This window comes from Athene noctua, chromosome 2, assembly GCF_965140245.1.
Source record: "Athene noctua chromosome 2, bAthNoc1.hap1.1, whole genome shotgun sequence".
Classification (NCBI taxonomy): domain Eukaryota; kingdom Metazoa; phylum Chordata; class Aves; order Strigiformes; family Strigidae; genus Athene; species Athene noctua.
The window spans coordinates 137,730,345-137,755,342 of NC_134038.1; the positions used below are offsets into that span (position 1 = coordinate 137,730,345).

At 37.5% G+C, this 24,998-nt stretch overlaps 1 pseudogene; it reads left to right on the plus strand.

The window, feature by feature from the left end:
- LOC141956698 (dynein axonemal heavy chain 11-like) overlaps positions 1-24,998 on the plus strand; it is a 123,582-nt pseudogene that overhangs the window by 8,045 nt on the left and 90,539 nt on the right.

Sequence of the window (24,998 nt, forward strand, 5' to 3'; positions counted from 1 at the left end):
CATGTATTTTATAAGGTTATTAAGACACAATATCTCTGAGCATGTGTGTGCAGGTAGGTGTGCATACTTAAGTAATGTTATGATTTTATGTTCATTACTTTTAAAATAACTGAAATATTTCTTGCATAACAATGGATATATTTGGTGTCTAGGCTGAAGAAGAGTATGAGTGGATCTATACCAATGTTAATCAGTTTTCAGGAAAATAATTTGTGTGTGTGTGTTCTAAAGTCCAAATCAGTACTTTTTTTCACACCACATACAATGAAGCCTTTTTTCTGACAATGTTTTGGCTCCAGAATGGAATTTCTTGTCGAAGCTCGTGATCCAAAAAGATGCACCCAGCAATCCTGGTTGGCTTCATGCTTATGACGCTCAGCTGTGGGCTGAGGGTCTTGATTCTGGACTCAAGTCTTTGAAATAGGCAAAGTGGCAGCTGCAGCCTCCTGTTTCCTGTCCTGTGTGACCACTGATGGGACATTCCTTCTTGCTAAAAAATGTTCATGTGGTTGTTTTTCATATCTAAAATAAATATTTTCCAAGTAGTGACACATCATGAACAATGAAAGAGGTACATTTTATTTATGACATTAAATCATAAAGAGAAAGTTGACTCAGTCAGAATCACCCATGAAACATAAGATTTGGGGAAAAAAAAAAAAAAAACCAACCCAACCCACAACCCACAAAACACCTCCCAACACTGTAGATGTTTCTTGCAGTGCTAACAATCACTTTTCCTGAGTTCAGGTGTTACATTACTCTAACCCAGTCTCTCCACCTAACGAGCGGTGCTGCTGCAGGACCAGCCAGCACAGCGAAAACGGAGACCGCCAAAGATCTAGGCTGTGCCCTTGGTATGGTGGTGTATGTCTTCAACTGTTCTAGCAGATGGATTATGAGGTGAGATGTTCTGCTAAGCAGTATGGAAATTGTTGTTTTGTTTCTTTTTCACATGAAGTATATTGGAAATTGTTGCTTTCAAGAAAAAAATATGTTAAATCTTTTGCTTTTGATGTTAGTCTATAGGGAATATCTATAAAGGTTTGGTCCAGACAGGAGTTTGGGGATGCTTTGCGAATTCAGTTGCATCTTTGTAGAAGTTCTGCCAGTGGTGGCAGTACAAGTAAAGACTATCCACAATGCAGTGAGGAACAAGAGAAAGAAGTATTTTAGCAGTGCTTCTTTATTGTCCTTTGCAGGCTGTACATACCAGTAAAATCTTCTGAAGTTCCTCTGAAACCCTTTGTAAATGCATTGATGGAGTAGATGGTAACACTAAATCACCTGTGTAATATACTACCTTAAAATAACTTTCTTTTAAAAATCTAACAAGAAATGCAAGTGACCTTCTGGCCCTGCTGGAGTCCAATTAAAGCACTGCTGTTGAAATTCTGGTCCTGTTCAAGTCCCACCATGTGAAATCATTGCATCGTATGGGTGAGAAGTTTGGTGGACTTCAACTTTGCAAGAAGTCTCAGGGATTCCAGAGTTTCCCAGTGCTTTTGATACATGCCTTGTATTTCCACTGTCCTGTGTTGTCCTTTCTCTGCTTCCTTTACTCAGTGCTGTCTTCTGGCCTTTACAAACCCACAGAATCCCTACCAGTCTCATTTATTCTACATGTTTCAAAAGGTAATTCTTCTTATAGACATACTACAGCCATACACACTGTTTGTTGCACTAACAGTCCAGTCTTTTCCTTCTAAATTCAGTGCCAGCCACAGGAGACACAGATTAGCTAAAAGCTGGTGCCTACCAGGGAAATGCCTCTGTTTGCTTAGCTCTAATATACTCCTAAGCATTTGCTTTTGGTCACTGTGAGAGATGAGATTCAGGCCCAGAGGCACCTCTGTCATCTGACCTCTCATGATTAGTTTTGTATGATGCAGTTGTTTACATCTAATCTAGATGTAACATTTTTGGTATCATCTTTCTTATAACAGGTTTTTATTCCTTGGCGAAAACATTACATTGAAGTAATCAGTTGGAATATTTATTGCCATGAACACAGGATATGCAGGTCAGACAGAACTACCTGAAAACCTCAAAGATCTGTTCAGGCAAGTACGCTATAATGTACTTTGATGGTATACTCATATATCAAGTTTACATTTAGAGTACAAATCCTGCCTAATGTTAGTAGCCTTGGTTTGCAGTGAAGTGCAATTTCTGTTTGCTTCAGAATTGCTGTGAAAAAAATCAGTACTCATGTTGTGCCTGCCTGTACACTGTAATGACAAGGGAAATTAAATGTATATCTTGCCTTCTTTTTTTTTAGTCTACTTAAAATTTTAAAGGTACTTTTAAACATATGAAATGTACCTAAGTATGTGCAAGAATATTCACTGTTTTGTGGTAAATCGGAATCCTCACAGATGGTTTAACCTAGTAAAATGACCCTTTGGAAAGTGTCTAGCTATCATATTCTTCCATGGGTGTAGGCATGCAAGTGGTCATAGATGTTTCACAACTACCAGCTGAAAATGAAGCCACATACTCTTGCCTACTAAGATATTTAATATGTGATTGTTGAAAAACTGTGAAAAGTATAGCACACAGCAAAAAAATTCATATGCTTTTGCAGACTGTAGGACAGCCCATTATATTTTTCTTAAAGTACACACGCTTTATATCTTAACACTAACGTTTCAAGAAAGTTTTGAATTTAAAAGACCTGACTGTATTTTGCATGCTGTACTCAGTGAGTTTGTATGGAAATGGCACTTCTGAGGGTGAAATAATTCCACAAGTGGTTGCTCTCACATGATGGGCAGTAAAATGGTGCCAATTTATTTCAACAAAGTGTTGGAGCTGCACTTTGAACAAAGGTAACAGCCTTTGTCTTAAATGGTGTAGGGCTTGCTTAAAAAGGGTTGTCACTTGAAATCCTTGCTCTTGCATTAACACTTTTCACCGATTTAATCAAGAATTGAAAAAAAGTGATTCTGTGATTTCATTTTTCAATGCATTGAAGTTCAGTGGGGCAAGCTGCAAGGCATTGCCAGGCTGTCTGAGGAGGCACAAGTATAGACATGCTATCTGGGATCTGCTTCTCTGAGCAGTAAATCCCTTTGATTTTCAGAAGATAGAAACTTAAGGCTGAACCAGGCATCACCATTGCTTCTGTGAGCAAGTTGAAACACAGGTACTATTTTCTTCTGTATTAAAAGTACATCAAGGTTTTGGTGTATTTTATTATTTCTGCTTTAGCAATGGAATTCCTGACACTGTATTGCTTCATGCTTTCACTGCAGAAAGACACAAGGTCTGCTAAAGTTAGAAAGCTGTTTGCTCAGGCACATCTCATCCTCTTGCCAATCAAGCATTCTACTTCAGGTGGCAGAACTGGGTGGCAGCAGCAATTAGCTTTCTGGTTCTTTGAGCCTAAATTACAATCATTTTTAACAAGCAGTAACATCTGTTTACAAGGAGGAGGTTAGGATTTGAATTCATGTGCAAAGACTGTCACTGAGTAAGACCCTATAGTTGGTTCTTAGCAAACATTAGAGGGAGACTGTGAGAGATGCATCCTGCTTCCCCATAAGTGGTGGGTTTTTTTAATATTTCACAACTTAGCTGTTGCTTTACTAAGCCTTCTCATTAATTGTCATCAAAGAACACTTCAAGGCAAAGCAGGATTGGTGCACACCAAGGGAATGATGTTGGGCACCCCCTCACATCAGAACCTTGCACAAGGGAAAACAGGGTGACGGATGCCCCATCCACCTGTGTCTGTGCAGTGTGGCTGACACCCTTTCTGTGTTTGGACAGAATCAGCTGCCTTGGCAGCCGCATCTTCCACAGTCAGCTAGATGTGGTGTTTGACAAGAGAGCAGGAGGGATCATTCTCTTAGTGGATGGTTTCATCTCTGAGTGGACTACCAGAGAATGGAAAATGCACATGATCGATTTTTGTTGTTAATTTATTATTTTTGTTGCTCCTTTTTTTTTTTTTTTATTTGGAAGAAAAGAGTAAGCAATATGAAATAATATTAATTTACAATATCTCTACTGAAAGATAAAGTAAAATTATTGCTTTATTTGATGCTCTATTATGTTTGTTTAATTTTCCAAATGTATTTGCTATGTAAAATATTACCTTTACTTGATTGTTACATAAAATAAAAAAAGTATGAACTGCTACATTTGCGACTCAAGAATTCAGCCCTATAGCTGATGTCTGTAATAGCTCTTACCCATTGTACAATGCACAGGAAAGGCAGGAGGTAACTGGTAAAGGATTAACTGCACATATTTGCCACCTAATGAAATCTCACAAGGGACAGAAGATATATTAAATACTACTAGCCTGAAACTTCTAGTGCAAGCAATTACTCTATTTGCAAGAAGGGTATTGGTTATGGTAGAAAAGCATATAATTTTTTATAATTGACTGCAATACATATGGCAGCCCTTGTTTGGGCTTACGAAGAAATCCTTCTTAGGGAATATAGTTAACTTAAAAGTTGTTTAACAGAGGGGTGCTTGCTCTTTTTCTAGACTACTGTATGTTATTGTTTCCCGTCTGAAATACACTGCTGGACTAAACCACTGATCTTAATTTTGTCATATTTAAATGCGAATGGGGAACAAAAGAAATCTTTATATTTGTCAGGAGTAAGAAAAGTGCTCTGAGGGACAAATTTGCTGGTTTACAGCAGACCTGAACATAAAATTCAAGATCTCTTCTCTGCTACTATGTAATTTAAGTAGTGATTTTTAATGAGGAAATTGTTTAGCCGTTTGCATTATAGCTTTATGTTACTTTTTTAATTGGAGATTTTTTTTCTTTATATAATTAAAATAGCTGTGGTTTTGTTCTAAAAGTTTGAACTGAATGTTATATGTAAAACAGAAACAGTGAAACCTCCAAAGGCAACCATACCTTTATATAAAACCATTAAAGCCTTCCAAAAATCAAAGTTCTTTAAAAAATTATGGCATTTTTAGCAATGCCAGGGTGTTGCGCTTGACTTCCAGACCTTGTACAGCTGCTGGCAGTGTCTTCCAGTTTTTGGTGGCAAGTGACACCGCTGCAGGCTGTGCCCACTCTACGTTTCGGTAGTACCTGTCTTGCAAGCCCTGTGTTTCTCAGCTGCCTCCTTTATGTACAGCAATGTTACTGAATGCTAACAATCAGCAGTGCTTAATTAGCTCCTTTTACTTTGAAGTAAGGTCCTTGTTAGCTTTGACTGACGTTCTTAATTGTGACTCTCTCGAGCTCTGTTTTTAAAAATGTTTGCACACATCAGTTATTTGATTTAAGTGACTTATTCTTACTATGTTTAAATACTAATCTGTGCATTTGGATTATGGGGTTTGTTTTCTTCCTTTAGACTCTGTGCCATGGTTGTCCCTGACATTGAACTGATCCCTGAAATTGTGTTGGTTGCTGAAGGGTTTATTGATGCACGTCTGTTAGCCAGGATACTCTGCAGGGAGCTGCTTTCTAAACAGGTGAAGGTCTCTCTAGGCTTCTGGGTTTGATACATGTTAATTAACACATACTCCATACCAGTGCGGCTGGACATTGTATAGGAATAGGGGTTTTTTAATGTGTATATATAGGCTTGTCTTTTATTCTGAAGATGCTTTAAATCACATGTTCATCCATATTAAATTGTCAGATATTAATGTAGAACAAAGTGCCCTTTCCTCTGATCTTGGACATTCGTAATGCATTAATTTTGCATTAAATAACTGTGTATCTCTGCCTCATACCTAGGATAGTATTCTATATTAGAAATAAAGCTACCCGTTGGAGAAGAGAAAAATCTTAAAGGAGAGTAGATTTATTAGGAATAACGTATGTGTATTGTATTTGGATGAATGTTTAAGCTTTCCCAAGTAAATATATTGGCGGATTGCTTGAAAACTGGAAATAAAACATTGCTAAACAAAATTAATCATAATACTAGGAAGAATTCATATTCAGAATAGTTATCTTAAACATCTGCAACAGACATGGAAGGTTTACCATTTCTTCCTTGTATGCATGCTGTTTACTCATTTCCAACTGTATAATTTTTCACAAGATGTTCTTAACATTCAGTTTTATTAGTGGAATAAGAACTTGGAGAACTTTGACCATAAACTCTAGCAAGCAGGAACATTATGAAAGCAAAAGCATCTTTTTTTTTCATGCCTGCATAATTTTGAGATTATCTCTAAATGTCCTGAAGTTTTCCTGACACATTTTTGCAATGTTTCTAGAGATAATGAATTTAAACCTTGAATATCTTAAGATATCAATATTGTCTGCTTTACTAGAACAGGGATTCCTCAATTCTAGTGATTACTTTGCCCTGTAGTAATTTTCTGAATTCAGAAAAAATAATTTCTACCATTGTTTGCCCCTTCAATATTAACAATAGTAGTAATAATAATAATATTAACATTATAATTTGAAGCAAAAGCTAGATTCTTCATGTTTGTTTACTTTTTAAATCTTATTTGTTTTATTTTTAATGGAAATGAGAGAAATAAAATCCCTTTGACAAAAATTCTGGACTGCTGCAGAAAATACACAGTGGTTCAGAGAGCTCTGAAACTATTGGTCCAGTATTGGGGCTTTTAGGACTTTTGATATACCTTTAGGGCACTAGGATCCCAGCCTATGAAAACTGCTTCAGAACAGGTTTATCAGGGCTTTCAGTACATATGCTGTGAAGGAAGGGACTTCTGGTCCTGTCATGCCATGGCAAATAGCCTGGATGTCTTAAAAGTCCTTGTGTACTAGACAATCCACACAGCAGGCTGCTGTAAAGATGCACAGCTTGCTCTTTAAAAGCCTCTCAGACAGCAAACCAACAAAAAATTTGGGGAAAAAAACCCCTACCCTAAATCTAAGAAAAAGCTCATTAAGCCCAGTATATTCCTAAATTTCATATTTTCTTAATCAGCTCTATGTTTAACTTCTTTGCCTAGTTGTACCATTTCTAAAGTGTGGAGACTCATTTTCATTGCAGATACTCAGCATCTTTAGTACCTCAGGAAAAAAAAACGGCGGTTTTTCTTACTAGTGATGAACTGTTCTGAAGTTGAAAATTGCTTTTTTTTTTTTCTGCTTTGTGATAAATTTAGTGCATTTGATTCACAGTTATGGAGTGCCACTATCATGGAAGGGATAGTGACAACTGTCAACTTCAAAAAATGTCTATTGTTAAGTTGTGGGTGGCTACTGTTTGGGGTTTTTTTTTGTTTTCTTCCTTGCCTTCCTTGCCTTCCTTGCCTTCCTTGCCTTCCTTGCCTTCCTTGCCTTCCTTGCCTTCCTTGCCTTCCTTGCCTTCCTTGCCTTCCTTGCCTTCCTTGCCTTCCTTGCCTTCCTTGCCTTCCTTGCCTTCCTTGCCTTCCTTGCCTTCCTTGCTGTCTTATAATACCAACTAGGCTGTATTTATATTGAAATCCTAGCTGTGGTTGCAGCAAATGTTCTCAAATGCTACCTGATGGGTAAGCAGGGTAGTTGCAATCTCAGATTTTTTGAAACTGAGGGAGGAGTAGTATGCCTACACTAAAGAAACGACCACCATGATGTGGTGTGATGCCTGCTAACATAAAGAGATGGTGGCTGTATAATTCCTGACTGCAGCAGCACAGAGGTTAGAGAGGAGCTGGTAATCCATGTACTTAGCCAGCTGCTTTTATAGTAGCTTGTCCCACTGCTGGTTATTCCAGAATTAACCATCTGGGTTCTCTACATGAGCTGCAAGAACACCTTTAAGTGTAGGAGTAGCCTTATACTTAGAGAGCTGTAACTTCATGGTAGACCTCTCCAAATTGCCAAAATGACTATTGGGGTACTCCCTTCAGTCATACAAGCTGCTGTTTTTCAAATTATTTAAATGTCAAAAATGGTTCAAATTCTGCCTTTTTCTTCTTCTGTGTTACCTAGGAAGGAGAGAGCAAGAGTGTTGCGGGAAAAAGGAAGAAGAGGAATTCAAGAGCATATGTGTGATGGAAAAAGTTGTGCTTTTGCATTGGATATCTGCCTTCCCATTGACAGGGCTTAGGGGAGGATATAGGCTGTTTCTCTGCCCTTCACTCACCAAATATTTCTAGGCTTTTTCTCGAGGCTGAGTACCTATCTGTTTATTTTTTCCTTTAATTTTGGTGTTATTGCTGGTTGCAAAATATGTTGATAGTCTGTCCAATCTTCTATTTTGGAAACAGAAAGGTATTGCTAGCATCAGGTCAAATAAGTTTGGCAGCAATTTTTTCTTGCCTTGTTTCATCATGGAGGCATAGTTCCAATGGATACAATAATACTTGATGGTGCACATTTTGCCATTTAAAAATGAGGAGCAAAGCAGTGGAATACTAAAAATTAGTTAGATATACACATTTCACCCTTTGTTTTTTTTTCTTTACTAGACTTCCAACTCTGGCCTAAAGCCACTGCAAGACTACAAGGGAATAAAAAGGTGTTATTTACTCTGTGCGTAAATGGATTGTTTTCTTCGTAAGCACTACCACTTAGTTTTAATTCCTAAAACTAACATGAAATAAAACTTACTTCCATGCTAACATGACTAGTTAAAATGTTTTCACAGGACCATTATGACTGGGGACTTCATGCTATCAAGTCAGTTTTGGGCAGTTGTTGGCTCACTGAAGAAGCAAGGAGATGAGAACAGACCTGAGGATCAGGTAAAATCTTCACTTAAAAGCATCTAAGAGTAGGAACTGTTTGTGGTGTTCTGCCTAAAAACAGAATCCTAAAGAGAGAAGGATTTAATGCTCTCGCAATACATGATTTGCCATCCTTTTTCAGGCACTTATGCGAGCCTTAAGAGACTTCAATTTACCTAAAATAGTGACAGATGATATCCCAATTTTCATGAGCCTGATCAGTGACCTGTTTCCAGCTCTGGATGTTCCGAGGAAGAGGAACCTGCAATTTGAACAGATGGTTAAACAATCTACCCTGGAGCTTCTCTTGTAGCCTAAAGAGAGCTTTATTCTCAAAGTAAAAGAATTCATTGCCTTTAATTACTCCCCTTAAGAGTTTCAATCAAAATAATTGCAAATGAGTTGTATTAGACATGAAGGTTATTTTTGAGTATGTTACAGTAGTGATAAGGTGTTCTCAATGTCTCGGTATTTCAAAGGCATTTTTTCATGGCAGTAATGCTCTTCAGTATGATAAATATGCCTGTAAGGAAACGCATATCCTGTTCAAAAAAGCTGTCTACAGTGACAAACATGTTTGTTTGTGAACAGTACTAAGCATTTGTACTCAGTAGCAAATTAATTGTTGGTGATTATCTATAGGGAGGAAAGAAGAGTAAGAGAGCAAAAACATAAATAAGGTGTGGATTAGGAATGTGCATGGCTATATGTGAGTTTTGTGTGTTCTGGTATTTCTGTATAATATAATGCACATTGTGCTATACACATTGAAAATATGCATGCTCATGTATGTATGCATGTATACTCATAAGAATTAGTTCTCTGTAAGCTAAATTTAACCACTAATTTTAGTTTGAATTACAGGGTGAAAAGGTGAAATTTAGAAACTCTGGTTAGTATATGGTGTGCTTCTTTGGACTACTAAGAAAGTATATTCTCACCCTCCTTCATGGAACATCTACATTCACTGTATGCGATAGCACATTCCTTACCTTTATTAGGGTATATTGAAATAAACTGAAATAACCAAGCTGGTTAAATGTGACAGATCTCAGGATTTATAAAGGATTTTCTGCTCTTGTCTATCTTGTTCCATTATCCTGACAGAAGAGTGAAAGACAATAAGCTATACCTTGGGGTATTATGAACTTTGCAATCAGCCTTCTGTAGAGTATTTTGATTCCTGATAACTGGGTGAATCAGAAGACAAGCACTAAGGAACATGGACGTGTGCCTATTGGACTTTAGAATATCAGTACGGATGCTTTTCACTAAGACAGAAATCCGTAAGCAGCCAAGCTATTTTCATTCTGTGACTCACAGAACTATTTCTTCAGAAGAAATATATTACTTTAGTGGACTGATTTTATATTTTACTGAATTATAGCTACACAACTGTTCTGAGTGTGGAATTCATTCTGCTCAAGCGATGGCAAAATTGTGATAACTGTTCTGTATCCCTGGCTTGGCAAAATCCTACTGGACTGTGTGGCTGTCTAGCAGAATAGGATTTGCTCTCACTTGTTGAAGTAGCTGCATTCATTAATTTAAGCAATTCTCCTCCCATTTTCTGGGAGACAAACAATGTTGCTTGATGCAACATCAGCTTAGCTCAGGCAAATCTACTGAGAAGGTTTAAGTTCATTTTTTCCTGTTAAAGGGCATAAGAATATGGAGGGGGAGATAATTTTTGTGAATAATTATGTCTCTAAGAAGAAGAAAAATAGGGGAGGAAAGGTTCTCACTGCGTAACCCTTCTGTGCAGCAGGTTGTTCAGCTGGAGGAGCTACTGGCAGTGCATCACTCTGTGCTTGTCGTTGGAAATTTGGGGAATTGAAAGAGTAAAGTGACTGCCTACCTATGCAGTGTGTTTTCTATCTCATATTGTAAAGAAATTGCCATGGTTCTTGCAGAAAACATTCTGCATCTTGCCTTTGCCTTAGGCTGCAGTGTAATTACATGGTGTTCAGGCCACCCAGTCAGCTACATGATGTGCAATGGCAAGCTCAAATATTACAAGCAAATTCTACATTTCATGTGTTGTTTGGATGTCCCAAAGGAAAATTAATTGTGGCACCAAGTAATGAGCATTCAATTTGACACACAAGACTAAGTAATACTTTTTTTTCCTGGAAGGAGAAGCAGGAGGGTTTAATTAGGCTTCTAGACAGAAATAGTGGAATATATTGCCAAAACGCTAGATAAATACTTCTAATAGATAATGTTTGCCCATTTCTGCTACTAAATGTTGGCAGCTGTATGGATTCTCTTCCCCATTCAACACTTTCTATTAGAGAAGATGAATTGCAGGCTACAGCCATTTCAGACTGAGATTCTCCTTTCCTACCCTTAGGCTTAATGGAAATTTGGGGCTAAACTAGTACAGAGGCAGGAATAAGTCAAGGTGAACAGCTGACTAAGCACAGGGATTTGCAGTCAAGAGACCCACTTCAGGAAGAAAGTAAAAGATTCCTATTGCTTCAAAACTGTGTCACTAATATGTAGTCTGTGCCTCCTCTTTAGGTGCTGAAAGTTCTGCATCACATGTATGTGAGCATGAAACAAAAGCCTGTCTGAAATTATCTTAACCCAAAAGCTCTGACAGATGATGAGCTGCTTTATTCACCATGCGACCCAAGAATGGAAAGCTGGCAAGTAGCACAGATGTTCTTACTAGGACCTGTTTCTGGAGTCATCATTTTCCATCAGAAGTGGACAATGCCAGACTTTGGAGAAGGTGTTAGAGACCAAATTCTTGTGGTTTTCTGTGTTTTGATACAGTGAGATGTGGGTGCAGAGCACTGGTGGTTATGGAAAGACTGGAGGCAGGGCAGGATGTCAGCCTGAATGATGCTGATTCTGCTGCCTTAAAAGGCAAGTTATTTTCACCCCAGATCCATGAAACCTCCCATATCTCACCCATATCATTAAGACTAATGATATACTCTCCTGTAATCAAAACAGAAAAAGATCATTATGACATAAAATACAGTCATTTTGCTGTATCAAGTGCTCAAGGAAATTTTTTTTTTTTTACTTTGAATAACCACCTAATAAGCAAGCAAAGGAAAAAAGGATGGTTTTGATGCTACAAAAGCTTCTTGTTTCAGTGATGCATTAAGTCTTCTGAAGTCTTAATTGCTGTGCAGTGTTGTTATTTAAGCACTAAAGTGATGGGATTCTATTGAAAAATAGTTTAAATGTCTCCTGTCATCTCTTCTGAGAGACCAAGTTAATATTACCCACGAGGGGCCAAAATGGTTAGTTTTAGATGGGGATATAGTTCCCATGTGGATTGAGTGTCTCAACATTGTTATGGTTGATAACAAGGTGAGCGACTGAGAAGCAGGCACAGTGGCTTCACCTCTACCTGTTTTCACATTTTCCTCTTCCTTTATTTTGAGGTAGTTTTTCAGTGTGCATTCCTTTTTTCTTCCATTTGTATAATTTCTTTGGTTTTCACTGTTGGTAATATTTTAGCATCTGATTAATGCATTATGTCTTGCTCGTTTTGTACAGCAAAAAGACTTGACGTAGCCTATGTATCCTGTAAGGGTGATTGTGCCTCCTAGTGTACAAATTGATGTAATTCAATATGTCAATCAGGTTATTGAAACTGGCATTTGGAAAGCCTTTCAGTAAAATAGATTAAAGATTTCATGAGTGAAGTCCTCACATCACTGTAGTAAGGAAGGCTAGTGTTAGGAAATATAAATGAGTCAGTTTAAGAACTAGCGGTAGCATCCAGGCTTTTTATTCCCTTATTATTTCTACAGCTAAACCAACTTTTTTAGCTGTCTGGAATGCTGTAATGTAATGAAATCCAAATCTAAAATCAGAATGTAATGTCAGGAAGATGATTTTAGTTTAGCATTCTGTCAAGCTTTCCTCTTTTAAGAACTTAAATCTGTCTAGTGACATAATCTTTGATTACTCAGCAAGGTACCTGTCTGGGGCTATCCATATAACCTAACTTTAGGTAATGAACAGAAAGTGGCTTTTTCAAGGGACATTTCAGAGCACTTAAGTTTAGGCACCTGCTCTGAATCATTTTCTGTTTATTTCCATTGACACTGAGAGAGACTTCACCTCCCCTGCTTTTAGCAGCTTTCAGGAGAACTCACATTGGTGAAGCAGGCTAGTCATCTTTGGCATGAATCGAACTGTGAAAAACTCATGCAAGATCAAGTAAAGCCTTTTGAATTTGTCCTCCTCTGTGTTTCTGAAGTAAAAAACCAGAAACTATAACCCTGTTCGAATAAAGTTTGTTTAGCTAAGTTCAAGAAATTGTGTATGTGCATGGTCTTGCAGATTATCCTTGATCCTTTATGGGCCTGTAATAAACACATGCTTGCCCTGATCATGGTTTTGTTCGTGTATCTAATCTTGCTTTTGCTGAAAAATTTACTGATGATTTCTCGGTTCTGACCCTTACAAGCAATTAACGTGTGCCTATGACTCTGTCAATGCAGCTGCTGTTGAGGTACGCTATTTAAGAGCTGCCACCCCAGCTACAGTATCCAGAGCTGGTATTCTCTGTCTGAACACCCAGGACATGCAGTGGAATCTGTGAGTATCTGAAGATATTAGTTAGCATTTTTAAGATACGTCTTGAAGATTAATAGGAATAGACTCCATTATTTACATTAATTCTTCCTTCTAGCTTTTATTCTGATAATAATGGGATGATGTAGTTGGTGGCTGTGTATATTCTCAAATATGCAGTTTGGAAAATTTTGCCATCAGTTTTGTTTTTCCCTTTTATGCGTACTGCTTAATCAAGGCCGTAGTGAACTGACTGCTTTTTGTAATGCAAATTTGGCAGTAGCAAGTAGTTAATAACTTGGTTACTGTTCTTTGACAGCATTTTAATAACTGCCGCCACCTTTGGTACTGTTAAGGACATCAGTTTGCATCAGCTTGGCTTTTTGTTTCTCTTACTTCATTGGATCACATACTGCTCTTTTAACTTGTTTTATATCTATGCCTCATGCAAATTAATTATGAAAATAATGTTTTCAGAAGAATATGAGTTTCCATCTATAAAAAGGAATTTAGTTGGTCAAGGCACAGTGCATTAAGTTGAAACAGTCCAATGTGATCTTTTCCTTTTACATTTGTAGAGCTCATCCAAAACATTTCTTACAAATTTTAGTAAGAAGTGAATCTTTCTAACATTTGTCAGTTGGTGCTTTTATTTTCAAGCAGTCTTCCTCCTGTTTCATGTCAAAATTCAATTTTGCAGTGTTCTAATGTCATCAACATTTCAGTCACTTCTGTCTGTGTTAGAGTTGTATGCTGTTGGGACAAGAAGCCTTCAGTGCACATATTTCCCAGAGAAATCCTGTAGTAGGAGAATTTAATTAAACAGCATGAGTCTGTACAAGCTGCCCACCTAGGGTGATGAGAATCAGAGGACTGGTGAGGACATAGAGAGGCAATATGATCTCTCACAGCAGAGGAGTGTAGGGATGGAAACAGTAGGCAACAAACTGCCCAAATAGAATAGCTGTGAATGAGTAAACATTCAGTTTAGACTACATTTGACTAATACTGTGTGAACATGACCAGGGGATAAAATTGACTAATCCTTTGGAATCTGGACAGTTAGGCATGTGGCTGCTAACCTGAAGCATGTGCTATAGTTAGCACAATGATAACGAATTTTGTATGTGGTTATAATAGGAACTAGTAGATGAGAAGAGTTACTTTTGTCTTCAATTACTATAGCCAGACTTTTCAGCCAGACTGGGTTATATATACTACAGTAGATATCTGCAGTGAAAGTTGTGCTGAACCTGCGTGCCTCATAATCCTCGGTCCTGTGTACAACTTACTCGTATTTTAAGTAGTCTCTTCTCATACAACATAAACCAAATACAGAATCCTTGCTCCCACCTGCTTTTTGGTGGTGTAGCCCTTGAAAGTGGGAGCAAACTGTCATCTAGGTCCTTTCTCTCTGCCCTCTCTGAAAGAAAAGATTCAGTCAAGGAAAAGGAGTGTAGAAACGCAGCAGCATGATGACCTTTGCATAACAAATAAATATGTTGTAAGGCTGATGGCACTTATGTCTGGCTTAGAGCCAGTGCAGTAGTATTTGTGCATTGCACTAAAGGCAGTCACAAATAGTTCTCAAAAATCAACAAAAGTTTGCATTTCAAAGCTAGAGGGAAAAAATTTTGTATTTTTTCAATTTCTCTCTGACAAAAAATTGCTTGCTTTCCTATCTGTTCTGCAGGTATGTTGCCAGCTGAATAGAAACAAGGAGATAACCAATCCAAAAAGGCTAATTTGACTGTTCTCTTTGATAAATATTTTCCTCCTTACTTAGAACAACTTAGAAGAAGGTTTAAAACTGTTACTCCTGTTCCTGAGAATAGTATGGTTCAGGTATTCCTTAGGATTAAAACTATATTTTAAGAAACACGTGAGATGAAATTGAGAAGCTCTTCTACATTGAACCTGCACCCTTATTTTGGAGACCTGCAGGGATTCAGAGGTTTCATACTGCAGCAGTCTCCTCTAACAAGAAGAACTGTAGTATGTCTGTGGCATGGCACATAATTCCCTGACTTCTGAGATGTTGTATTGCTTCTGTTAGTAATGTTTTAGGTAGCTTAGGGCTAGCCATTTCATCTCCCTGTACAAGCATTCTGCCTCTCTCTAATTAAATGCTCAGTAAATTCATTAGCATTGTTACTTTCATACTCTGATAATGAGGCCCTGCATTATTAAATGTTATTAGAGAGTGGAGCTGAACTGTGTTTCATATATCTGATCTGATGTATCTGATATATCTGATCTGATACTGCTTATCCTTATGTTGACATTTTAAATTTGCTTAATATGCCTTGTCATTCTAAACTCTTCTGAGTGCTTGCCTGTTTATAAATAAGCCAGTATGAGAGGAGAAAACTAACTGCTGAGTACAAGTGTTAAGAATTTGCCATAACATACATGTATGAACTGTGTCATCTTCTTCATATACCTTGCTTTAAATAGTGTACAATGAAGGTATTTTGGTATGTTTTATCAGAAGACCGCTTCAAGCCTTTGACCTCTGAAAGGAGCTCCTAAAGAAGCACAGCAGAGAGTTACAGTCTCACTACTTAAATTTAAATACATTCTTGAGGTCACTGTTACCTTCACTCACAGGTCACTTTCTTCACATATTTATTTTTCACAGACACTCTCTTCTCTGCTAGATTGCTTGCTGACCCCTGAAAATGTGCCAAATGATTGCCCCAGAGAGCTCTATGTCTATGCTCTATGTATTTTGTCTTTGCTTGTATTTGGGCATTTGTTGGGGTGTTCTCTCAAGATCAGGTTAAGTTCATGGAAATGTCCACAGTATCTCACTGTGCTTGAAAAACAGATTTATCTATGCACCTACCTACGTATTTAAACAGAAATAAATACGTACATGTGTGCGTTCATATGTATATGCAGGTTTCTACTCACTAATACTAATAGGTGGTACAGAGCAATGGCCCATGCATCTGATTTGTTGGCCTGTAGTACTGTGTGCTTTGGCTATCAGAGCTCATCTGTAAATGAGCTAATTTGACTGGAGGGAGCTGACGGCCTACAGTGCAAGACTGCATGCAGATCATTTACCATGCATAGAGAAGCTGTGTTTACTTAGGGAAGTGTTTCTGCTTGTACTTTTTTATCTATACTAAAGTCCCTGGCAAGCAACAAAAAGTGGTATGATGGTCATGCCTACCAGAATTAAAGCATTTAGTAAACGGCTGCACAGATGTACGCTTAATCTTACCTGTTGGATTTATACTGAGAAATGTAGATATAAGCAAGGCATTATAATGCATTCCCCTTAGTGAGATTTTTTGTTGTAAGGCTGCAAGAGGTTTGAAGAAAGTTCTAAAAGTCTACAACTACTTGTCAATGTTTTGCTTAGATAGACCATGATTTCTTGAGAAATATCTAGTCATACTTGCCTACTAAAGACTAAAAAAATACAGTTGGCTTTGCTGCTGTTTAAATTAGATTAAACCCTTGTGAAGGAACAAATTTATACATGCGTCATCCATAGGTAAAGGGAGCATCTTGCATAAGTTGAAGGATCAGAAGCAACACATTTTTGCATCAAGAGACTGGGAAGATCTCTTCGGTCATATTAATGTGTTTTCCTATCCTTCAAAAAGATTTGCTGTTTTGTGGACGTACTCAGAAAGGTCTTGTCTGAAGCAAGTCATCTCTGTGGTCTCACAGCTATATAAATTTTAACTGAATTTAGAAGTTTTACTAAATAAAGTATTTGGGCTGGATGTGTTGTTGGTTACCCTTGGTGAACAGCTAAATGCCCGCGCAGCTGCTCACTCACTCCCTCTCCTCAGCAGAGCAGGGTGAGAAAATAGGTGAAAAATCTTGTGGGTCAAGATGAAGACGGGGAGATTGGTGAGCAGTTACTCTCATGGGCAAAAGAGACTTGATTTGGGGAAAATTAATTTAATTTGTTGCTATAATTAAAATGGATTTGGGTAGTGAGAAACAAAGGCAAATATTAAAACAAAACCTTTCCCTCTCCTGCCCCAGAAGCTCAGCCTCAGTCCTTCGGTCCTGACTCTTCTACTTCCCCACTCCCAGCCACATAGGTGGATGGGGTTTTACAGTCAGTACACCATGGTTTCTTTCTGCCACTCCTTCCTTCTCCAGCAGGAAGGTCTACCCTTGCTCCAGCATGGGCTCTCTGTGGGCTGCAGTCTTTCAGGGCATATTCACCTGCTCCAGCCCAGGATTTTCAGGGGACTGCAGTGTGGGTATCTGTTCCAGCAACGTGGAGCTCCTCCTCCTCCTCCTCCTCCTCCTCCTCTTCTTCTTCTGACCTTGGTGTACTGCTGTTTCTCAGTCTTTCTGCCCTTTCTTGAATATGTTTTCCCTGAGACATCACCAGCTTGGCTGAGGGGCTCAGCAGTGTCCTGCAGTGGGTATCTTGGAGCTGGAGGGAACCAGCCATGTCCAGCACAGGGCAGCTCCCATCCTCTCTTTGCAGAGGCCACCCTGCAGCCCCCCCGCTGCCAACATCTTGATACCTGCATTCAATCCAGGATTTAGTCAGAAGGTGGCCTGTCTTTAGACTCTTAAACATCAGGAACACTAAGATATTGCTTTGATCTTCTTGGTTATTTCATCACAGTCTACATACATATGCATTTAAAAGTAAGATTTATTTGTAAGTCTGGTTTTCATATGCACTTCATAGGAATGTCTAGTTATAGAAAATTTACTGTAAATAAATAATGCACCATTTTAGAGCTTTCAGATTACGAAGCAGAATTCAGCTGCTGGTGGCTTAAGAAAGGTGAAAGCAGAGAAATTTCCATCCCAGGGCACACTGTTCAATTATTGCTTTGATCCAGAGATGAGGAAGTTCCTGCCGTGGGTGGATAAGGTCCTGAGTCCTGATGTGGATCCAGATGCACCCTTGCAGGTACAGTGCACACCAGTGACTCCACATTGAGCATTACTAGATTCAGAAACATTTTATGGTCTTGTCATGGTTTCTGATGTCATCCTAGATGTCCTGAAAAATAAACTCTCTAGATGAGTTTGAATAAATCCCTGCTGTCTGGGCTACATGCCTTCAGTTGAATGTTGAGGATTAATGTTAAAGTGATGCTTTTATTGATTTTTATATTATTAAAGCATTCTGAAGACATACCATACTCAATCTGTTAGTGGTTTATACCCTTTTTCCACAGTAGGAGAAATTCAGGCCCCAAATGCATTTAATCATTCAAAATAACGCCCACAGTAACCATACACCACAAATTGAAGCCTCAACATATTTCTGTTGCCTGCTTTATGCACAGGTATTCTTTTGCCAACTAAATTCCCTTCAGACTAACAAAAGTATGTGAGTTTTAGGGGAATCAAATAACTTTATAACCTTTCCACTATGCTCTTCATCAATTTACATAGAGTTATATTTGTGGAGTGTGAATTATAGAAGTTATCATAGTATGATATATACTTGTCAGTGGAGAAATAGAAAGCATGAGCTATTAGTTGTAATTGCCTCAGTTTGAGGGTTTTGTTGGTTTTACTCTTTTTCAGTGTGTTTCATGTAGAATATTCTTAAATGCTTCATGGTGTTTTGATTGCATTAACTTGTAGGTCTTTTTCTTTTTAAATGCCTAGATGAGTATGAATCTTCCTGGGGAGATTAGAAGTTTGTGGACAGAGAAACATGGAGCTGATGATCAAAAGACATTATCTGTTATCAGCTATCCTGTAACAAGTTCTCTTTGAGGGTTAATATTTGATAGAAAAATACAGAGCTTGAAAAAGAAAGCTTTATCAGGTAATGAAGGTTTTGGGTGCTCACAGTAAGTAATTCTAATCTGTTGCCAACTATTTGCCCTAACATTTTTAGGCATGCTGAAAGCCAGGCCAAAAAGTAAATGGAAATACTAATTGAGAAATTAAACTAACTGCCTGTTGCACTAGCCTTTGTTTCTTTACCAGTTTTTGGAAGACTAGCATTCTGTAAATGTTGAGATGGAACCAACACATTTCAGCTACAGCCTGATTTCAAAATCTTCCTACTGGAAGAAATGGAATACAAATTTTCAAATAGAGATGCTGTATAAAAAGTAATCCAGTAGAACATTTTGTTCTAGTAATTATGTTTGAGAATGAGAGAATGGTGTATCCCGTTTCATTGCTTTTTAGAATTCGGTTCTAGTCAGAAAGAGAGACAGAAATTGCTGTTTGCTTTTAAAAGTGAACTGTGTTGTGCAAGTGTTTGATGGTGGTTTTCCTTTTCAATTTCAGGTAATCTTTGTTCACACATCTGAGACTGCACATCTCAAATATTTTATTGATTTACTCTTAACAAAAGGCAAACCAGTCATGCTTGCTGGAAATGCCAGAGTAGGAGTGTTTGTAGGCAATAGGCTTGCTGCTCTCTCTGAAGACTATCTCCTGGCTAATATCCCTCTCAACTATTAAATCACAACATCATCAGTGCTCCAACATCATCAGTGCTCCAGGGTAAGTTCTATACAGATGCAAGAAACCTGTCTTCCCTCAACAGCAAAGGTGAGAAATATTATGTAGTAACTATGTAGTTACTACGATCTCATTGCAGCTGTTGGCTACTACCATTGCCTGGGTCTTGGCAAGCTCATCGCTTCACAAAGTTGAAAACTTAGAGAAGTTGGGGCAGGCAAGATGAAAGGAGGATGAAATTGTTTGGGGCAAACTGACACTAACACTGTGCTCCCACAGGTTGCTCTGTGCTTGTAGACAAGAGAAAATTTGGCTTTATCTCTGTTAACAAGAAGCCTTGAGCCAGCTTTGGCTAGTCTGGGTGTCTGCATTGTGCATTGTGTAGATGTACCAAAAAGGATTTAGGCTTGCTTTTGCTAGGCTGCATACAATCCCCAGGTAGGGGCAGTTCCTGTCTAGAGAAGTTTGGAGGCTCCATAGGTGAGATGGATGCAGAACAAAGGAAATGTTAATATAACACACAAGCGGAGGGCTTGGCCAGAAATGTTACACTGGTGGTAGGTTTTGCAACAGGACGAGTCGGACAGTCATAGGCTTATAAAAGCTCTGTGTCTTTTCTGGTTTTCGTGAACAACACAATCAAGGGACAGCCCAGCTGTCAGTGCATATGCCCTCTTTGCCTTCTTTTTCTTTATCCTTGCAGTAACTTGAACTGATACAACTACACAGAAAAAAATTACATGCCCTATTCACTGTACAGCTTTTCACAGCTGTAAAAAGCACTATAGAAAGGAGTTAATACTCCGGCTTATCCTCTCATATGTCTGGGAGAAGATACAGAAATAAATTTCTCACTTTTAAAAACTGTCCAAAATTTAAGAAGTCTTCAGATTAAAATCTTTGGAAGCATTTAAGTTTGCTTGATGCTTAATTTAACTACTTGTGCAATCAAATTTTTAATTTTCTAGCCAATCTACAGTGCTGCTAATGGATCAAATTGTCACTAGGCTTAAAAAAATTATAAATCCACAAATCTCCATTGAATAAGTTTTTACCCTCTTTTTTCTTTCCTGTTTCATGTTGATTTTGTCAGTATTCAGGTCAGATAAGTAAATACCACTTCCAGTTTACTTTGTACCCTAGTTTATTCTTTGAAGTGTTTCCAAATTCATGTTAGCAGAGAATCCTGCATTAACAGAACTTAATTGCCTTTTGCCCCTCAAAATGAATGGAGAAATGGGGAGAAAAGAAATCTGTGGTGCGTCAAAGTGAGTTCATGAGCTGTTGTAAACTGTCATAGCTCTTTTAATGAGGAATTAGCCTTAAAGTTTTCAGGCATTCCTCTGATCAGAGAGATATTTTTTTTAGCTAATGATTGCCATTCCAGCAACAACCATGACCAAGGCGCTAGAGCACACTTTCCATTGCAAACAGAAGCTGATGAAAGGAGCTCCTAGGCAGCAAATGTTGAGCATTCTTTTTGCAGGAAACTTCTTAAATAAACCAGATGGGTGAAGTCAGCATCACAGTGGCTTTCTCTGCAAGTGTATCACACCTACAAACTGCACTATGGAATAAAATTTGAGAGTTTATAAACCTTTAAGGATTTGCTGTGAAATGGTAGTAGTATTCCTTCAGATTTTAAGTCAGTGTTATAAAACATCCTTCCTTCTAAGAAATATTAAGAGATGAACAAAGAAGTGGACTCCTTTGGTTGTCTGCACTCTTCCTTCTGTCCACTGCCCTTCAGTCAAGTCCCTCTTGTTAGATGCTCTGCTAGCAAGTCTCTCTGCTAATCACGGAGGGTGAAGAACTGCGTAACAATTCAGAAACAAATATATAGTTTTCACTTTCCATTATGTTTACAACATTTTTTTGGTGAGTTGTAATGGAATGGTTTTGTACAGTTATGTATAGCTCAAAATGATTGCTGCTTCTTATGTTATTTTTGTGTTTGTGCATACCAGTGCTTCTTCCTATAAAATTCATTCATGTGATACACTGAAATATCTTCCTTATGTGTTTTAAGCTGTCACTCCAAGCAGTTGTTTGGAACAATCAAATTGTTGGATTTTTTTTTTTTTTTTTTAATGGAAAGAGGCATTCACAACAAATTACACAAATGAGCAATTTAAATTAAGTCTCAATTCAAAAAGAACATCTTAAGAGCTTGTACTTGTTGAAGTACAGTTATTCACTACATTGCCATGTTCCTTGCACAGTAAAGATTTTTCTTACAGATCATATCACTTTTAATCTGCAGTGTTTTCTGTCAGTTCCCATTTTATCTGTATCCACATAACTTTTTTTGAGGTATCTGCTAGAGTGGGTGAGATTAGCATGTAGTGTTGGGTTTTATTTAGCATTCCCCTAAGGCATATGACTCACCCGCTCTGCCTCTAGAACAGCAGAAAATTTCAAAATGTTACTTGATGGAGGCAGGTTCTGATACAAAGTAATATTGGTACATTAAGTTTGGGTCTTCAGTAGTACTAAAGTCTGGAACAGTGCCACAGAGAAGAAATTTGCATAAACATTTATGTACAGTGGAATTTAGTAAATTATATTTCCTTATTGTATTGTAATAATGCAGTATTAAAAAAAAAAAAGGAGTAATAGATTATAAATGTGGACATTATGTAAAATTTAGGTAAGGTTAAGGATCAAAGAGTATTCCTAATTTAGGATTTAAAAGTTCAGGTATGTGTGTACCTCAGCTAAAAGAAGGAGGGTATCTTCTCTTACCTAAGTTTTTAAGGTAATTTAAAATACTTTAAACTTTGTATATGCACATAGTTTCTGCAAAAATCTTTTTCATTTTTCTGGTAGAAAAGCAAGATAAATGCAGTCACGGCTTTTTGCCCCCAAATTTATGATCATCCAGTTGCAAATATGTTGAGGTTCTACATTTCCGTCTTGTCTTCCAGCACACCTTCACTTTTTAGTTGCTTATTTTTCTTCTCCAGTCAGTAACCGTCCTTTTAGCTGACTATGACTAGACAGAAATGTCTTTGGAAGCATTTGTTACTTGAATTGGCCAGAAAAAAATCACTGTTGAGGTTTGTCGATGGTTTATTTCACTGTTTGAAGAATCTAAGATGACAGTACAATACTCCTAATGGAAACTGCTTGCAGTGATGTATTTGTTTATACTGCTTTACCTAAGAAACCAAAAAGTTGTCTGCAAGTCAGAACTGCAGCAGTGCTGTGACATACAGCATTCAGCTGTCGCTATGCAAGTGCAGTTTCCATTTCCTACAAGCTTTTGTATGTTGCCCAGTTTTTAAAAAAACAAGTTCAAAACCATATGCTTACATTTCACATTTTGTTTTTTATCTAACCCAAAGGATTTTAACATGCAATCTAATACAATGGGGAAAAGAAAGAAGTTTGTAGGCTGCATTTTTTTCCTAATCTACTTATTATACATGGAACTGATAATATTTTTTTTTCTTCCTCACCATCCTTTCTTTTTAACAAATATTAAAGTCTTAAAAAATGTTGACTTTGTCACCTCAAAAAAAAAAAAAAAAAGTAGGTGTATCCCAAATTCATGATGCTATTGGCTGGACAAAAAAAATATGGGCTAGATACACAAAATTTTTGAGAAATCTTTTTCCTCTTGCATTGAGTGAGAAATCTCATGCATATAAAATCTGAATTAAATTCTCTCCTGTGCTGTAAGGGTTGTAACTACCATCTTCCCTAAATGTTTCGTAACCACCTTTGGTTCAAATCCTTGCTCTGAATGAGGCAGAGCTTTTGAAATTAGGCTGCTTTCCAAAGATGAGAGCCCCAGTCACTGGGATGTGCTGAAAAGTTTTCCATGAAGTTTACCTACTACTGTAGTTTCATTTTGTGCAAAATATTTATGTGATCATTTAGACAACATAAATATATGGCCTAGGAGGGGAGATGAGACTGTTAGTTTACAGTCCTGCTTTAATAAATTCCTAATGATTTCTGCAGGTTTACGCACAAAATAGAAATGATGCAGTTAGAAATCAGACTTCCATGGATGATGAAACCTTTCTTGTGAATCTGTGGAATACTTCACTAAGTGGCAAAAGTTGAGGATCACATCATACTAAAGTTAAATATTTTAATAATGCTTAATATAAGTGGGTTTATTCTGTATTTTCAAGATGACTTAGCATCTTTCTGTAGTTATTATTTCCCTTAGACCCCTAAGGGAAGCAGTGCAGTTGAATAAAAAGTGTATAAACTCAAAATTTATGTCTCAAGTTTTTACAGTTCTGCTGAATACATAAGGGTATTTGAATTAATTTGTTCACTGTTGTAGTAATTTTATTATCTGATGGTCTGCATTTAGCATCATGTAAGCACCACATTTTGGGGAATAGTCTGAAATCCAATACAATCAGCTTAATATTCCTTAGTATTGGAGATGCCACATTAGTTTCCTGATTAAATATCTTGATTAAATTATATTTATAATTCATATTTTTGTACTTTACATATGGTAAAGTCCTTGTTTATTCCTTCACAGGAGAAGGAGAAAATCGTCTACTTCACTGATAAACTAGGTGAGTGTCAGTATACCTGGGAATTTTGCATTCAAAGCCTTTCAGTTCCAAAGGATGCAGATGGATATGCAGTGAGGTTTTCAAAAGCTGTGAAGTAGTCAACTATAAATCAGTAAGACTCTTCTGGAATTCAGAATCCCAGTGTGATGTTTTTTCAGAATTAAACACTCTGTGATTTTCACTGATTACTCAGGACTTCAGTAGTTCAAAAACCCTTGTAGGTGGTGAAATGTTTGATCAATTTTAGCCAGCGTGATTCTGAATTCTTGATTTTGTTTAGTTTCACTATTGCTTTGTATGTATGTTGTGTTATGTTTCAGAGATGCTTGAAAAAAAAAGCTGGAAAATAAAAGCTGATCATAGCTTTAGGCCAGTAGAAAATAAGAAATGTATCTATTTTATTGACAATTTGAATATACCTGAATTGGATACATATGGAATGGTTCAGCTTCATGCATTGATTGGGCAGTATATAGATTATAGACACAGGTGAGCATTTACTTCTTGCTTAATGTTATGCTATAATTTTTGTGTTGTAGTCCATGATGGGATCCCTAAACTACACAGAAACAGAAAGCTTCAAGATGACTTAAACAGAAAAGCATAACCTGGAGGTTATAAACAGTTTTAGAAAAGAGAAGCAGAAAGCCCGTTGCTATAGATAGTCTTGGAAGGAGAGTTTCCTTCAGCTGCTCCTGATGGAGCTGCTGGATGTTGACCCCATTGACCTGATGAGAACAGGGATGTCTGAAATAAGATTTATTCCCTAAATTGCAGCTTGCCAGATGTGCAGCTTCTACAACCCTCTATCTTTTCATCACCCTGTAAAGACAACAGACAAAATCT